Here is an 18,413-nt window from a genome sequence, read left to right on the forward strand (position 1 = left end):
TGTTTTTTTCTAGGGTTTTCTCTCTCAGTGTCTCCCCTTGCCCTTGGTCTCCGTTCCTGGGCGGCCGGTCAGGTCGCAGGCGACCCTCCTTCAGACGGATGCCTGGTCCCGCAGTGGCCTCCCGCTGCACCACGCACCTGCACCCCTCACCTCCCTCCTCCCGCCAGTGGGCCTCGTCCTCGCATGGCGTCCAAGAAAGGTGAGCCCAGGGCAACGTGGCATCTGGAGAGCGAGACCACAGCCACGTGACTCTATCGCTGTGCGCCGTGGCCGGGTACTGTGGCCCTGTTTTACTATCAGCTGCGTCGTCATCCCCTTCCTGTGCCTCGTGTGCAAGCTGGCCTCGACCGCGGCTCCGGCCCTGCGGGAGAGGACGGACTCTGTATGGGGGTCAGCACTCTCCGTGGTTTTCTCCGTGGTTTCAGGTGGCCACTGGGGGGATTTTCTTGTAGATCGATGATTCTGTTTGAAGCTAACTTTTATACATGGTGTGGGTTATAGGTCAAGGTAGGATTTTGTGTTTTGGTTTTGTGTTTTGGGGTGTTGGGCTTTTTTGCACATGGGTGTCTTAGTTCTAGCAAATTTGTTGAAAAATGAGCTCCTGTGTGACTCTGTGGCGAGTGCTGCGTGGGCCACGGCCCTGCCAACAGCGTTCCCCCAGCACCGGGGGGTAGGCTTTCAGCAGGTTCCCCCCGGCCGGATTCCCAGCGATGCTGTGGGCGTCACGGTGACTTCTCTGCCATCCTGGGACCCATGGTCTCTGCCTGGGGCCGGGGGCCTCCAGCTCAGCCCTAGCGGGTCTCTCCATGTCTGCTCTTCCGGCCATCCTGAGGCAGACTCCCTGTGTACATCACGCCACATGGCTTCTGTCACCTGGTGGGACCCTGGCTGGCACAGGTCTGGTGCAGAAAGGTACTCAAGCGTCTTTACCAAACTTACCAACACCCACTGCTCCCCACGCTTTGGACCATGGGGCTCACCCTCCTGCACCCAGTGTCCTCAACCAGATGCTCATTACCCTGGAGCTTCGGGCCATGCCAGTCACATGGGAGAGTCCAGGCGGCTGGACCGGAATGAAGTTTATGTCCGTAGTCCCCCTTTTTGGACCCCCAGGCTGGCCAAAGGATGCCCTGCTCAGGAGGGTCTGGATGGGATCCTGATGGCCCCACCCCCACCCTTTCATCCTGGTCATTACCGAGGAGGTAGTTCAACCACGGGGCCCAGGCCGGGAAGAAGGCGCAGAGGTGGAGCCAGAAATCTTCATCCGTGAACTTGGGAGAAGGCTGTTCCAAGGCTCGGCAACAGCAGGGACCGGGGCGGCAGGACATGTGGACCGGCCCACCGTGGGTGGCCTGTGTGATATACAAGGAGCGCCGTTGTCAGATGACAGGAGAGAACTGACACACGCATCCCGTGCGGTGTCAGGGGCCACGAGGGCGAGACCAGCCGGCGGCTCGGCTTGGAAAAGCAGCCCGTGCTGAGGGAGGAGCCCAGAGACGGGGTTGAAGTCTGGTGGAGTCAGCTTGCCAGGAGCTGGGGCTCACTGCCTGGGGACTGTGAGACAGGGGACCCCGCCCCGGGCAGGAGTCCCGTCTGCTGTGCAGTGACCATCTCTGCATCCAGAGTACGAAGTCTGGTGTGTCGCCGCTCCTCTGGGAAGCAGGGCCACGAGGGACCCGCGGGGGCGACAGTGGCCCACGGGGCGGTGGGGCTGCTTGGTGGGTAGAGAGCAAGCACCTGCCGTCCTGGGCGTCCACAAGTGACCTAGAGTCAGCCAGCGGCTGTCACTTACGCCCATGGCGTGTAGCCCCAAAGTGGGGTGCCTTTTTAAAAAAAATTTATTTATTTATTTGACAGACAGAGATCACAAGTAGGCAGAGAGAGAGAGGAGGAAGCAGGCTCCCCACGGAGCAGAGAGCCCGACGCGGGGCTCGATCCCAGGATCCTGGGATCATGACCTGAGCCGAAGGCAGAGGCTTTAACCCACTGAGCCATCCAGGCGCCCCAAGTGGGGTGTCTTTAATGTGTGATTTTGCAAGTGGCAAACCGTACTGGTTTCCTGGGGCTGCTGTGACAATGTCACGGACTGAACGGCTGACGACAAAGGGGACCGATTCTCCCAGTTCCGGAGAGAAGTCTGCAGGCAAGGTGTCAGCGGGCTCGGCCTCCCTCTGCAGGCGCTGGGGGACAGTCCCTGCCTCTGCCGGCTGCCATGGTTGTGGGCCATCCTTGCCGCTCCGGGACTCTTAGCTGCATCCCTGCGGCCTCCGCTCGCACTCTCGCAGGCTGCCTGTGCCCCTGTGTGTCCCCTCTCTGCCTTTGTGTCCTCACATGGTCTTCCAAGAGCTATTTCCAAAGAGGGCACGTTCTGACTTCCCGGTGGATATAAATCTGGGAGGCCGGGGGCACCCTCCCACTCACTGCACAGAGGAAACAGCCAAGGGTTCATGTAAGTTGGGGGGCCCCAGAACACAAGCGGCCTCATCAGGAGCAGCGCGTGTTTGTCTTCCACTCAGCACGCCGAGAGCTGGGAACCCATGCTGTCCAGGGGCTTAAACTCCTGCCCTTTTCGTGTTGGTGACCTCAAGACATGGTTTCTGTCTCGGAGTCGAAAATGGCTGCTCCAGCCCCAGCCATCACCTCCACGCTCCAGCAGGAGGAAGCGTAAAGCCTTTCCACTTAAGGACCGGGACCTCTGTCCCGCTTCGGTCTCGCTCCCTGCAGGCTTAGCCACGTGACCAGCCTGGCTGCAGAAAAGTGTGGAAGTGTCGTCCTCCTCTGGAGAGCCACATGTCCCCTTGGAGCTGGGACCCCGTAGTCTTGGGCACAAGTCACAGGAAAAACGGAGAAATGGAGACTTGGGCCCCTGGACACATCGCCCTTCAAGTAGCCCATCCCCCTGCCCCAGGCCGCAGTGGCCTTGGATTGAGGTCAGGGGTCACGTCATCCCCTTCAGACAGGCATTCTGGGCAGGGCGGAGAATGGGGGCCAGCACATGGCGGGGAGGCCGTCAGGCCTGGGGAAGGTGATGTCCGCACGGAGACCTAGAGGAGGAGGGCAGGGGTGGGGCCAGGGGGGAGCGGGCTTCCAGGCAGAGGGACAGTGCGCGGAGGCCCGGAGACAGCCGCTTGGACCAGTAATGGAACTGTACGCGTTCCAGCGGGGTGTGGAGGGGGAGGGCTCCGCCGGCAGCAGTGTCCTGAGGAGGCTTGGTGGGGAGTCTGGACGCAGAACTTCAGCCCAGGGAGCCTAGGATTCTGTGGAAACCTGCCCAGACCAAGGGCCAGTGTCCCCGAGGGCTCCCTCTGGCTAGGAAGCGGAGGCTGGAGCAAAGGGTTTTGCCTGAGGGCCGCGGGGAGCCCCTTCCCAGCAGGGCTGTGCGTTCTACGCATGCAGAGAAGGGACACTCTTTCAGTGCGGGGAGGGGGCGTGGGGGGCTGGGGGGCAGGGAGGGGTGCTTCTGGAGAGAAGAGAACGCTTGGCCGATCTCAGGACACTAGGGGCACCCCTCCAGGCCAGGGGGATGTGTGCAGGGGTTGGAGGGGTCGGGAAGGACGGGCTGGATACTGTCGGGAGCGGAGGGCCACCTCCTCAGGCCTGGGGCCCTCTCTGTCTGCCCGGGGACGGCCAGGGGAAGGAGTCACAGGGCCCCCAGACAACAGTCCCAGCCCGCCCTTCACTGTGTCCTCTCCTCTCAGAAGGGCGCCGGCTGGGATGCTGGGCCCACCCAGGCAATCCAGGGTGCCCTCCCCGGAGATCCTTGGTCGTCTCGCAAAGGTCACCAGTAAGGTCACACCCCTAGGGGGACATAACTGCGGTGTGGGAGCGTCGTTCCTCCCACGACAGGGACAACAACGAATCACAAAGCAAAGCTGCGTGTGTAGAGACTGTTCGTTGGCCACGTGCCCGCGTGTCATTGGTAAATGTGCATGTGCACGTGTGTGCGCGTGCACGTGTGTGCGCATGCACACTAGAGCACACGTGCATGTGTCTGTCCTGGCTAAGGATGGGCCACGAGAAGGTGGCCGACAGCCGTGGCTCCTTCAGGGGACGCGGAGGGCTGCCGTCCCGTCTGGAGTAACACACGCCCGGATTCAGTATTTCTAAATGATCAAACCTTGCTTGTGTACTTCAGAGGGGGGCAGGCGGAGGGAGGAAGGGCCACCCCCGGCTCGGCTGAGGGTCTCGCAGCTCAGCGTGTGGCAGGGCTCGGGTCCAGCTCTGTCCACGACAGCCGCGCCTTCCAGACCTCACACTGGCAGAGACGGCGTCCGGTGACCAGTGACGGGGCGGAAAACCATGTGACCGAGACAGACGGGCGAGAATAAGCGTGACCGTGACTATTTCCACGGTGATGACTTTGGTGTCGCCTGGGGATGGTCTGGCAAACGTCCATGTGATTGTGGGATTTTTTTAGGGGCACACATGTGTGTCAGCCCTGCTCCCTGCGTAAACCCTGTCATCGTTGCGGCTGATCGCAGCTGTTCTTACTTTTGGTTACTGGGGCTGGATCCTGTCCCCAAATGGACGTGTTGAAGTTCTGACCGTCCCCGTGGGATGCTGTTAGGAGGGGGTCCTTGGGGCTGGTGGGGTTAGTGCCCTTGTGAGCAGAGACCGGAGTTCTCCTCCGCCCTCTGTCTCTGTCTGTCTGTCTCCCCACCTGTCCCCACCTGCAAGGGCACAGCGAGATGGTGGCCCCCAGCAGGCCAGGAGAGCTCTCCCCGGGAGCCCACCCCGATCCCACGACCCGATTCCAGAACCCTGAGAAGTGCGTGCCGGGGGCCTGAGCCGCGGGGCTGGGTTGTTCTGGGCGGCCCGACCTTGGCCAGTGGTGCGCTGGCCTCTCTCAACAGAATCCGAGTCCTCTGGGCCCTTCCTGGGGGCCTGCTAGTCCGAGCGAAGTTTTATAGTGTGTTTTCACCTTGATGGTGCATAAAAGAACTTGTCCATTCGTGGTTAACAAAAACAAGCTTCCCCCCGGCCCCAGACAGACTAGTTTCCCCAGCATCTTGGGTTTCTCAAGGGGCTTCGTGCTCGGCTGTGGCCCCGGGGTTGGGGGTGGGGAGCCCGGGGCAGACCCGCAGGGCCCCGGAAGACGGGCTTCTCCTACAGAGGGGGCTCGGTCGGTCCGAGCGCCCACTTCATGGGCTGCCCCAGGTTCTGTTGCCCGAATGGACCCTAATTTACGTAGCCCGTTGCCTCTTGATGGGCATGTAGGGTGGTCTGAGCCTTCTCCCTCCTGAGCGAGGCTGGGTGCGCGGCCTCCTGGCCGAATCCACACCGATTCCACAATTATTAACTTGAGGACGGGTGCCTGCGGGTGGCATTCCGGGTCAAAGGCTTTATCTCCCTGGCTTCAGTGATAAACAGTCTGCAGAGCCCCCCAGCCGCCCCACTGGGGCCCTAACTAGCCCTGGGGGCGTCCAGCCAGCTGCTTCCCGCCCCTGCGCCCACCCCCACCCCGTTCGTTCAGTCCCACAATGCTCTGCTCTTGCCTGCTCTGAGCTTTTTATGGATGCTGTTCCCTCCTCGGGACTTCAGGTACCTCCCACCCCCACCCAACAGAGGCCCTTCTGGCCTGACAGGTCGCTGGGCCCCCTGGATGCTGGGACTCCCCGCAGACCTGCCCCACCCCCACCCACGTCGGGGTCTCCACGGGACCTCGAGCTCCCTGTGCCCAGGGCCGTGTCTGCCTCTGTCCCAGACTTCCTTGGACCTTGGGAGCTCTGGACCTCCAAGACTGACATCCTCCATCCAGGAGAAGCTCCTGCAACACTGGGGGTGGGGGGGGGCGGGGTGCGGTTTAGTGAGGGAGGAGGAGGGGGGAGGGGAGATGGAGGGAGGGAGGGGGGAGGGAACCACGAGATCGGAGTAAGAGTATTCGCGGGGCGGGCTGGAGGAGTGGGACCCCTGGCAGCCTTTGGGGGCGCGGGGGTGTGGGGGGCGGCATCAGAGTGGGGCTGAAGGCTGGGATGGCCGCCTGTGGCCCTGAGGGGTTGCTCTTCGCCTCTGAGACCCAGCTTGGCCACCCATAAGGCCAGGAGGAAGAGTCTTAGAGCACCTGCGAGAGCCCGTGGGGGCCGTACGCCAGGTTCTCACGGGCTCTGAGCGCGCAGTCTCTGGGGCGTTACATTCCCACCCAGCCAGCTGCGTGCCCCGGCCTCATGCTCGAGACCGGTGGTGGTCCCCAGAGGCCCCCGCTCTGGGCAAGCCGACACCCACGTCGTAAGGACCCTCGGGCAGCCCCGCGGGGCGGTCCGAGCGGCCGGGGCCCCGCAGCCGGCACCAGCGGCCAGCATGGGAACCCCCAGCCCCAGTGAAGAGGACCACGTGCCTGGCTGACATTTTGACACAAGGTCAGAGTGACTCCGAGTCAAAACCACATCACCACGCTGCTCCTGAATTCTGGACCGTAGAACTGTTCAAGGCTTTCAGCTGCTCTAGCTTGGGGTCACGCAGCGGCGGGTAAGGGTTACAGGATAGTTTTAGAATCGGACGCGCAGAAAAGCATCTTCCATAGGGAGAGCGTCCTGAGAAGCAGGAGAGCAGGCGACAGAGAGTCCGGGAGGCGCTCTATCTCATTTTCTCTGATTTACTTATTTTTAGAGAGGGCCAGGGAAGGGGCGGGGGGAGAGAATGAGAAGTAGACTGCACGGAACGCTGACCCGCCACAGGGCTCTGTCTCACGACCCTGAGATGGTGACCTGAGCTGAAATCAAGAGTCGGATGCCTGGGGTGCCTGGGGGGCTCCGTGGGTGAAGCGTCTGCCTTCAGCTCCGGTCATGATCCCAGGATCCTGGGATCGAGCCCCGTGGCGGGCTCCCTGCTTGGCGGGAAGCCTGCATTTCCCTCTCCCTCTGCCTGTGCCCTCTCCAACACCTTTCTCAAATAAATAAAATCTCCAAAAAAAAAAAAAAAAAAAAGAGTCGGACCCTTAACGACTGAGCCCCCCAGGTGCCCCAGAACGGCATTTAGAGAGAACTCCTCAGCACCCGGAGAAGCAGACCGCTGCACACTCTGTGCCAGGAGCTGGCTGCCTCCCAGGGTCAGCCCCTCCAGCTCCCACCCCTCTCCGACTTCTTGCCCTGGTGTTCGTCTGTCAGGCCATGGGGAGACCACACCTCCTGCAGGCAGCCAGCCTGGACTGCAGCAACTGCCTCCCCCCCACCCCGGTAGAGCCAGCTGCTGGCCAGGGCCCCTGCCCTCTTAGGCCCACAAACAGTGAGTTTCCCCAGGACCGGCCCCTGGCGTCTTATGCTCTGGATTCTGGAACCAGCGCGGAGAGAGCCGTGAGTGAATTTTCTGGGGCCTCTGCAACGAATGACCAGAAACGGTTACTTAAAACAGCAGAACTGTATTCTCAACGTTCTGAGGCCAGAAGTCCAAGCTCCGGGTGTGGGCAGGGCTGTGCTCCCTCGGGAGGCTCTCGGGAGGGTGCCGCCTGCCTCTGTGGCTCCCGCGTCTCCTGGTGCTCCTGGGCTGTGGCCTTTCCCTGTGTCTGTCTCATCTCTCGCATCTCCTACAGGGACACTGGTCCTCGCACTTAGGCCCGCCCAGATAGTCAGGATGACCCGCTCATCTCTAGATCCTTAGTTCAATGTATCTGCAAAGACCTTTTTTCCAAATAAGGTCCCCTTCCTGGGCACTGGGTAAGGAAGTGGACACTGTCCACCCCACTCTAGGTGGCCGGTGTGCTAGATGCCCACGAGCCCCTCCCGCTGCTGAACCACTGAACTCTGGGGTCTGGAGCCCAGGGGACTCCCAAGACCTTCTCCACAGAGGAGGGAACCAACTGGCGTCTGTCGGAGCAGGTGCCTGGTGGGCAGGGGGAGGCTCCAGCCCCGGAGGGTGGGTGCCCCAGCTCTGTGGGGCTCCCCCACGCCTCACCCGCACGGCTGCCATCTCCCCCAGCAGCCCTGATTTAGATCAGCAGGATTCCCACAGATTACGGTCAAGAAAACCCGTATTCCAAGGCGCACAAGCCTGGGGGCAGTGACCCACCGCATGGGAGAGGACACAGGAAAACCAGCGTCAGACATAGGCCCCTAAGGACCTCAGCCCCGGGGCCGGTGGGCGCAGGACGGCCAGGGAAAGCCCTGCGAGGAAAGGGGGAACCTGGGGGTGGCAGAGCAGCGCCAAGGAGCTCAGGAGATCCACCCCCTCCGGCCCCCACGGCGCAGTGGCAGGGGTCTGGGCCCCTCCTGGGGGAACCCAGCGGTGTGGGCGGTTAGTGTGGGAGGGCAGGTGTTGGGTGACCCCGACTGACGCTCCGGCGCTGGGAGGCTGCAGCCTGTGATTTTCTTGTTCATTCAGTATTTACTGAGAACTCCACCGTCACTCGGGACCTGGGAATGGAAGGTGAGCGAAACCTCGGCCCGAAAACCCCGCACCTCACGATGTCGCAGAGACAGACTCGAGTGGGTTTAGCTGTGCACGGAGCGATGAGAAAGTGTGAGTCCGGGGTGGGGAGGCAGTCCCGGGGAGGGCTCCATCCAGGCAGAGGCAGTATTCGGGGCCTCACCGAGGGCTAGGGCTCTTCAGGGCAAGGAGGGACCCACGGGCAGGGGGCAGCTCCGGGCAGGTGGCAAGGTGACTTGCCGGCGCGCAGAGCCCGGGCTGCAGAGGGAACCCTAGAGGTCCCGTTCCCTGCTCTGGGAGAGGAAGCCAGGGTGAGGGGATGTCTCAGAGCCGGGTCGCTGGGGAGGAAGGGGAGGAGGGGAGGGCCCATCGGGGAGGCGGCCTGCCCTGCTCCCTCCCAGCCCTGCCAGGGCTCCTGGGACATGGGGAATACGCAGCGGCTGCCCATGCCCCTCGGGACAGAGGTTCCTAAGGGAACCGAGGAGGGGAGGCACCAGTCAGGAGTGGGGCCAGCAAAGAGACCTGGCCGGGACACCTTGTCCCTGTCTGTCTCTCTGTCTGTCTCTGTCCCCTCTCCCCAGAGCCACACCCCCCACTCGTCCTAGGCCCTGTCCTCTGGCCTCCCAACCAGCTCCCATCCCCAGGGTTGCCCCAGCTGCCTTGTGGGGAGTGGCGACCCTTGGCCACCGTGTGGGGCTGTCCTCTGTTCAAGGTTAACATTCAGAACGGTGCAGTCACGGCTCGTGCCGATGTAGAATGAACACATGAGTCAGATCCGATGAGGGAAGGGTTCGTGTCACAGACCGTCCAGGGGACACACTTGGCACTGGCATTTCTTAAAAGCGGCCACGGGTCTCTCTACCTGTTTCACTTAAATTCCCCGCCCTGCGTCCCCCGCCAACAGCTGCAGGATCTGCGGACTTCCAAAACCGGGTCCCAGGCCAAACAGACCGGCAGGTGTTGAGGCCTGGGTTGGGGTGGGGGGGAGGAAGCACCCCCCGCTGCCCGCTGCCTTTTTAATCACTACGTGTACTGTGTGGCCGCGCACACGCGACCTAGAACTTGCCCTCTTAACTGCTGTTGAGCGCGCGGCTCAGGGGCGTCAGACACTCTCCCCGCGCCCCTCCCTCCGTCCCCAGGACGCTCCACCTTCCCAGACCCAGCCTCTGTCCCCTCGGAACACGACCCCTCCCTTCCCCCGCCCCCCTCCCCGTGTCCGTCTGTCCATGGGTCTGACTCCTCTGGGGCCTCCTGGAAGTGGGTCCTCCAGCCCTGGTCCCTCCGTCCGGCTGACCTCTCTCAGCTCGCACCCGGGGCTGTGGGGGTTGACGCTGCCGGGAAGGTGGCCGCGCGGGGAAGCTCGAGTCCCCTCCCGTCGTCGGAGATGGGTGCGGGTCCCCCTCCCGTGAGCCACCCCAGCCTGCACACGTCCTGCAGAGCCTCCCCGGGGCTTGACGCTCACAGTGTAGCCCCCCTGAGGGCTCCCCCCACCACGCTCATTTGCCATGGAAAAAGGGGACGGGCTCTGTGTCCCGCTGGCTGGCCTGACGCGGGAAGCCCCAGGAGCTGCAGGAAAATCAGCGTCAGGGGCCCCGTGTGTACAAGGGGAGCCGCGGGTTGGGGGGGGTCGTCAGCACCCACAGGAGGCGGGGGGCGCCCTGGCAGCGTCCTGGGTGGGGTGGACGGGGAAAGGGGAAAATTTCTCTGAAGCTAACGAGACACTCTATGTGAATTAATTGTATTTAAATAAATTAAAAAAAAATAGACTCTCCTGTAGTGCCACCAAGGACAGGGCTCTCCAAACACACGGGGAGGAGTCGCGCCCAGGGCTTGGGTCTCACCCCTGTGACCAGGCTCTGCGGTGTCTGGGCACTGCAGCAGGCCGGGAGGACTCCGTGTGCTCCCCGAGGGGCCCTGACGGGGGGGGGGGAGCCCTGGCCCAGGCCCCCTCCCACCTGCCTGCCTGCGGCAGGTGCCCCGAGAGCTCATTCTATGCAGATGGCTGGGCTCCTGACCCCCAACAAAGCACCTAGAGCCCTGCCCTGGATGCCCGACCTGGAAGGGAACCCAGGGGAGGGGTGGGCAGAGGGGAGCACATCTGTCCCCACCCCCAGCCCCCTGCCTGCAGACACCAGCTTGGGCCCTGGTTTCCAGGGCCACCGTCCGTGTGGGGCAGGGCTTATGGCTGCTGCACTGGTGTGGTCTCAGGAAACCTAGGGGTCAGGCTCAGGGTCTCCCGGGGGTCAGGCCCCCCCAGGGTACATGGGCAAAGGCCCTTTGCCAGCTAAAGACCCCCTGGGCACAGGAGGCCATGCCGCCAGTCCACGCGCACGGCCGGTGCCTGGCCAGGAGCAGCCTTGGCTGGTGGGACCCACAGATGCTCAGCACACGGTGCTCGTGCGAGGCCCAGCTCCACAAGGCTCATGGTTGGGACCCACGGCCCCAGGTGTTTAGGGGCCCAGAGATGTGTCTTCCTTGCCTTTCAGAAGAGAAAAAAAATGAACTTTTATGGTTGAATATGACATCCATCTTTGGACCAACGCAGTCCTAGCAGATGCTCTTTGGTACGTCTTTATGGAGGAAGGAGGCCTCCGAGGCCATGTCCAGGGCCTCCACAAGCGCCGCTGTGCTGGGGCGCCTGAACCTGGATGGGAGCCAGGGAAGACATGTCCGTGCGGAGCTGGGACAGAAAGGAGGGCAGGAGAGGGGATACGGGACGGGCACCAGGGAGCCAGAGGAAGGAGGGAGTGGGGCAAGGAGGGGCTGCTGTCTCCCCCGTGCTGGACACTGGGGGCAAACAGGGAGCACGCTGCAAGCCAGTGGCCTCGGTAGCTGGCTGGGGTCTCTGCTGCCCCTGCCTCCAGCCCCCCCCCCCCCCCCGCCAGCAGCCCCGGCCACCTGGGGGAGCGGAGGGACCAGTGAGAGATGTCTGTGTGGAGGGCCCGTGGGGCTGGGCGGTTCAGAGGGAGGCCATGAAGCTTTAAACAGGGCAAGCTCCTGCCGAGGCCCCACCCCCGGTACCGCACCCACCCTGGCCCTTGGAGGCCCTTGGCAGTCTGGTCCAGACAGAGCTCCGAGGGCCTGCAGGCCAGTGTCCAGCACCATCTGGGGGCCTCTGGGCGGGTCCGCCCTGCTTGCAGTCCAGGGGTGATGGGTCGGGGCAGCCGGCCCTGGGCGGCTGTGGGGCTCTGCTTTACCACCCAGTGTGTGTCCCCTGCAGGTAGGGGCCTGGGCAAGAGCCCCGGGAGCGCCTCCCTCCACCCCTCCCCTGCAGCCTGGGCTCCTTCCCCCTGCAGCGGTCTGTCCACTAGAGGGCAGTGCTGCCCGGCGTTTGGCAGAGGGCAGGCTGGTTGGGGTGGGGGCAGCGAGTGCGGGCACATGCACGGGGAGGACCCGGGGGTGGGCACAGGGGATCCGCCCCTAGTCTGGGGAAGGGGTCACCAGATCCAGTGCAGGACGCCCAGTTTGATTTGAATTTCAGGTAGACAACAAATCACATTTTTTAGTATAAATATGTCCTATCACATGGGACACACTTAACGCTAAAAAAGTATTCCTTCTTCCTCTGAAACTCGAGTCTGACGCTGTCCTGCATTTCTGCGTGCTGGATCGGTGACCCCACCTGGGGACAGGGGGACGGCCGGGTGGAGGTGGCAGGGGTCAGGGAAGGGCCGCCGCTCTGGCTCTGAGCTCATGAGCTCAGTGACTGGGTCTGATGGCGCCGGTGCAGGTGGGTGTTGGCTGTGGTGCCGGCAGACATCCAGGCAGAGGCAGGGTGCAGCGGGGTGGCTCACGCTGAGCTGGGGCACCTTGCTTCTGACCTCTGGGCCCAGTCTCCTAGACTCAGGAACTCATTTGTCGGGGCCTCTGGCTGGGGAAGTCTGCGGCGACTGTCGAAGGCCGGAGAACAGGTCAGCTTGCTCGGGAAAGGGTGGCCCCCGCTGTATTTGCTGTTGTTGACAGATCTAGACTGGGGCAGTGCACAACCCACATAACTGTGCCCAGCGGTCCCAAGCAGGGTCTCTGCTTCTCTCTTCACCCAGATTCCCATCTCTATCCGGCAGGCTTCCCCGCCAAGTCCTCTGTGTTTCTGCAGGAGTTTCCTCCGTTGCGAATTCACCTGGATTTTACCTGGTTCCAGGACGGAGTTAGGCTCTGACTCACTTTCCACCCCAGGGGGTCTGTTATTGCCCCAGGGCTATCGGGCCCAAACCCACCGTCTCGTGTGAGGAAGTGTGCATGTGCAAGCGCACAGAGGGGCAGAGGCAGAGCTCGGACGCCCCGCCCCGCCCCCGGGCAAGAAAGTGGAGGGGGAGGGAGGTGGTTACCCGAGACCTGTGGGTGGGTTGGCCGAGCCCCTTCCCATGACGGCTGCGTTCTTGTGTCTGCGTATCTGGATGTCCAGATGCACAGATGCACACGCGCTGCTCCTGCCAGGGGCCCTGACCTCCAGACTTCCTTGTCCCTTTCTGCAGGCAATGTGCCCGCTCAGCTGCGCCGGCGTCCGGCGTCCCTGCCTGGGTTCTGCGAGCCGAGTCTCCAGGCCGCACGCGTGCTCTTCTTTCGGACGGACCAGGGAGGAAGGTTTCCTTCATTCCTTCGCCTTCTCTACCATTCATTTGTCGCCAAAGACTTGTGGGAGCCTGTCTTGGGCCTGAGGCCCCAAGGCCCTGGGGATGGAGGGGGGAGCTGCGCAGACAGGCTGAGGCTCCGAGGGCCTCAGAAGTCGGGGCACGTGGGAAACCCAGATCCCCCAAGAGCCTGGCTCTGGGACTCAGAGACAGCAGCAAAGGGACCGACGTGAGGCGGGACTCTCAGTCCCATGGTCAGAGCCTCGTCTCCTGAGTCCCTCATCGCTCCCCTTTGGCCAGCTTGGATGGGGGCCCACAGAGGGGAAGAGTCGCCCGCCAGCGACGGCGGGTGGAGCTCAGTCCCGGCTGTCTGCGGAGCTGGGCTCCCTCCTGCCCCCTCCCTGCCTCATCTTCCTGATGGACAACCCTGAGAAAGGGGGAAACTCGCTCTCTAGTAAGTCAGTGAGCCTGAGCCTCTGGCCTGCCTTTGCCGAGGTGCCCCCGAAGGCCCAGACCGGCCACATCAGCGGCCACAGGGGTGGCTCATGGGGTAGACCCCGGCCCCCGCAGTCAGGAGGACGGGAGGGGACCCCGTGAGCTCTCCAGGGTTGCGGGAATTCCGCATGGTCATGGGAGGGTGAAGGAGGCCCGGCTGGGACCCCACCACCCTCCTCCCTCCAGCCTCCTCCCAGCCTCCCCGTCCCCTCCTCCGTGCTGGAGGCAGGATGCTGGCCTTCACAGCGTAGGGCGGCCCCTTCTCAGGCCCTCGTTGCCTCCTCTCTCTCCTTCAGTGGGAGGCAGGAGAGACGGGGTCAGGGAGCCTCCAGGGCCCCTTGACCCACAGAGGCAGCCCCTGAGCCAGCAGCCAAAGCCAGGAGTGGACGGGGCAAGGCCTAGGGCAGCCGGCTTGGCCCCAGCCCCGTCGACTCAGTGCGCTGGCCGGGGAGTGCTGGGGCAGCTGATCCGGTCCAGATGCCAGCTGGGCCAGGGGTGAGGTGATCCGAGAGCAGCCGCCTGAGGAGGAGCCCCTGGCAGGCCTGGCCTCCCGCACACGGCCCACCCCCTTAACCCTCCCAGGCCCCTAGGGGCCCATCCACGTCCCCTCAGCTCAGACGAGGAAGCTGAGGCCCTGGGAGCAAGGGCTGCTCCCAGGTCACCCAGGGGGCTCCTGCTCCGTCCTGCCGACTGGAGTCCCGGGGCTGTCCCCTCCAGGACCCTGTGTTCCTGTCTATCCAGTGGGGGCCGGGCAAGGCCACCTCCAAGGGCGCGTCTGGAACCTGGGGTTCTGGTCGCCGTGAGAGCCTCAGGTGAGCCTGCTGACGCAAGGGTGGAGGTCAGACTGGCCGTGGGTGTGGGGGGGGGCGCCGCATGGGGGGCCCAGCTCTTCTGTAGAGCTGGACGGGCCTCAGCCCCAAGACCAGGACCTCCAGGTCCGGTTCCTCTTGGGTCCTGCTCTCCCCTCTTCCGCCCCAGAGTCCTACCTCCCCATGGGTCCATTGCTCCGCCCCTCCCAGGCCCTCCTCCCCCAGCCTGGGACCCAGTTGCTCCAGAGGGCACAACCAGATGGTGACTTTCCATTGGCCCTTGAGCTCAGGGCCACATGTCCCAGGCTCCACGTGCCCGGGCCAGCTCCGTCCCCAGCGCCCCGGCCTGGCAGCCCTCCCCCTCCCTCCCTCCCTCCCTGCCTCCCTGGGGAGTTTGTGGCCCGGACACCGGACACTGCCCACAGCAGAGACCTGGGAGTCCGCCCAGAGGCCTTACCTCATCTATTTTTAAGCACAAGTCCATGAAAGATTCACGGGCTGCTTTATTTACAGGTGGCGGAGGGCCTCGGCCACGGAGAGGTCTGAAGCCCTGCAGGCCTGGGGGGGCTCCGCCCGAGTGCTCCCCCCCCCCCACCCGCCAGGCTCTCCGAGCCTCCTCGCTTCCTCCCGTCCAGCCTGACGCCTGCCTTCCGGGAGTCTTGTGCCCCAGAGGGAGCAGGGGTCATAGGAAGCTCCCCCCACCGCGCCCCTGCCCAGCTGTACCGTCCGTGGCTCCCCGGCCCGCACCCCTGATCTCGCAGAACTGCCCGGAAGCCCTCCCTGAGCTGTCACCGTGCTCCTGCCTCGCTTCCTCCCCGGAAGTTTCCACGAGCGAGGAATCTACCTCCACACGCAGAAGGCGACGTCGGGAGAGGCCCTTGCCAGGCCGGACCAGGCCATGGCCCGGTTCATCCCAGCCCGTTTTACAGGCTAGGAAGCCGAGGCTTGGGTGGTTCCGGCAACTGCACTAGGAAGCCACATCTTGGAACATCGGAGGCCGGTGCCCCGGCCCTGCCCAGATGCCATGTGGCGGGGATGGTCACTCAGTGCTCACTTTATCTCGGCTTCAGGCAGGGAGAGCCCTGGCCCTTCCCTTCAGACATGCCACCCAGGCGGAGAGAAACCTGGAGAACACAGGGCCCCGCCCGGGCGCTGGCAGGAGGAGGCCCTGGGTGCATGGGCAGGTGGGCCGGTCAGTCTCCGGCGGCTCTGCCCATGGGAGCCAGCTGGTTTCCCCTGGCCCAGCACCCGGCACCTGGCACCCAGTGATGGTCCCTCTCCTAGGCTGTGAGCTCCTGTGGGCCTCGGGAGGTGGGACGGCTCAGCTTCAGTCGAGTCTGCTGGCATCTGGATGAGCCCAGGAGGGCCCAGCAGGGCTCTCGGCTCTTACCCGGCAGGGACTGGGGCCGACTTAGTCCGGAGCTCTCCAGCATGCCCCCAGGTCATCGTAGGGACCCCGGGCCTCTGGCGGGATCAGACAGGACACTGCACATCCTTGCCCATCGGACCAAGGCTTCCCCATTCTGGGGTGGAACCCGAGTGGGGCAATGTCCATCCCTACTTAGCTGAGAACCACTGATTTAAGAGAAAATTCTCTCTCCACCAACCCAGAAGATTCTCCCGGGCTTCACTTTCTAGAGACAAAAAGGGTTTTGTTAGCTTTCCAAATAGGACTGGGCGGTACTGAGTATTTCTTTCAGACCAGACCACACCCGGGGAGTTGACGCCCCACACCAGGGGCCTGTCCCCAGTCCCCAGCCCCCAACCCCCCCATCCCATCAGGGGAAGAATGTTTTCTTTTCTTTCAACGTTTCCCCAGGAGGAAACTGGGGAAGAAGGTGAGATTGGGTAACAGACTTTCTGTCTGTATGAGGACACAGCAGTGATCCCAGAACTGCTGCCCCCGGGAGCCAGAGGACAGGGCAGGCCCCGGCCACTGACCACCTCGGGCAGCAGGTGTGGACACAGTGACCAGGCTCCTCCCCTGTCACTCCAGCAGGGCGACCCTTGGACCCTCGCCTCTGGGAGGTTCCACCTGTAAAGTGGGGTGCACTTGCGGGGGAGTACGTACCCACCGCCAGCCAGGCGTGGGTCTCAGCTCTGGTCATGCCTCTGTGAGCAGGACAGACGGGCCCCGCCGGGTCAGGGGGGCTCAGCACAGGCCTGCAAACGCGTCACCGAGTCGTAGGAAGTGCTGGGAATGGGGTCAGGGTGAGGCGGGGCAGGGTGGGGGAGCTACAGCTGGAGGGGTCCCCTTGGATAGGGTGCTGCTCGGGGACCAGAAGGAAGTCCCCTTGGATACCGCGGCCCTTTCAGCCCCACGCGGCTGGTGAGACCCACATTCCGTGCACCCTGTTGGGACCCCTGAGGGCTACATCCGCAGGCGTTGCTAGCAGCCGCAGAGAAGCCCACTGCGACCCAGTCCCCTCCCGACTGCGGCTGCAGCCCTGCGTGGTGGCCACCCCACACCCACCGACGCATGTGCTCTCTGGTCTTGCTGCCGCCTGCCCAGGGGCCCAGGGATCCGACAACCTCCCTGGAGGGTTCCCGGCCTCCCCTGGAGGGGCAGCATGAGCCTGTCGCAAGACTGGAAGGAGACCAGGGCTGTACTGATGGTGTGACACAAAGATGTGTCCCCACAGATGCACGGAGACGGAGCCAGGAGTCTCTCATTGGTCCCACGGAGAAACACCATGCATGGAACTCACGTGAAGCAATCCTCCCGTGGGGACGTCGGGAACATCGTGAACGGCCTCTACACCCACTCAGGGAGCCCCACCTGCCCAAGACCAAGAGGTCCCCTTGAGCCCAGGAGCGAAGCGTTTGTATCTGCGGGTGCACAGATCCGCTCTGAGACAGCAACTCGTTTCCCACGGCCCTGTCCCTGTGCTTTAACGAAACCACCATTTTGCACTGAAAAAAGAAAGAAAAAACAAAAAAGAAAACAGATTGGGGCGCCTGGGTGGCTCAGTTATTTAAGCGACTGCCTTTGACTCGGGCCATGATCTTGGGGTCCAGGGATGGAGCCCCACATCGGGCTCCCGGCTCAGCGGGGAGCCTGCTTTTCCTCTCCTGCTGCTGCTCTGCCTGCTTGTGTCTCTCGCTCTGTCAAATAAATGAATAAAATCTTAGAAAGAAAGGAAAGAAAAAGGGGCACCTGGGTGGCTCAGTGGGTTAAAGACTCTGCCTTCGGCTCAGGTCGTGATCCTGGGGTCCTGGGATTGAGCCCCGCATCGGGCTCTGCTTGGCAGGGAGCCTGCTTTCTTCTCTTTCTCTGCCTGACTCTCTGCCTACTTGTGATCTCTGTCTGTCAAATAAATAAATAAAATATTTTTTAAAAAAAGAAAGAAAGAAAAAGGAAGGAAGGAAGGAAGGAAGAAAAGAAGAAAAAAGAAAAGAAAAGAAACCAGGTAGTTTCGGGGCTGTCAGGAGAGCATGTCAGTACCAGGCTGCTTCAGCACCCGAAAACCCCAGAGACGCACAGATACTTCCTGCCGCCCTTAGGAGGGCCGGGCCTCCACGCGCATTCTGGAAATCACAGCAGACCCAGGACCTGAGCCAGCCGGAAGAGGCCGGGTGCCACCTCAGTCTGCTCTCTGTGACCGGGAGGACACCCAGCCTGGCCCTCGTTCCACCCCGGCCAGAGCACGACGGAGCTCAGGTGTGAGCACAATGGCTGGATCTGGTCCTGGCCGCAGTGACACACTGTCCTGGCACCCAAAGCGGGCACCCCCAGCCGCGCCCAGAAACCCGCCCCATTCCTGCTGCCTCCACGCGGACTGTGTGTGCCCATCAGGACCGCAGAGTGAGGTCGCCCCAGGGCCAGCCCCCTCTCCCTGAAGTTGCCCCAGGGGACCGGAAGGAGCAGGTGGCCAGGTGGCAGTCCTTCCGGGCGAGGTTCAGGGGCTCCTTTGCGTGGCGACCGGGCTGCCAAGGAGGTCGCGTCCTTGAGTAACTTTGGAGCTATGCTCTGGGTTAAGGGGCCGCGGGGATGCGCGGAACACGAGGGGGGGCAGGGGGCGGGGAGGCCCCGAGCGCGGGGTCACTCGCCGCGCGCGGCCAGGCTGGGACCGGGATCGCGCCTCCAGGAGCTCGGTGACCCGGCGGCAGGGGCAGGGGGAGCGTCGCGGGGCGGGGCGGGGCGGGGCGGCGCCCGGGATCGCGCCGCGGGAGGGCGGTC

The sequence above is a fragment of the Martes martes genome (genome assembly GCF_963455335.1).
Source record: "Martes martes genome assembly, chromosome: 12".
In the NCBI taxonomy this organism is placed as follows: domain Eukaryota; kingdom Metazoa; phylum Chordata; class Mammalia; order Carnivora; family Mustelidae; genus Martes; species Martes martes.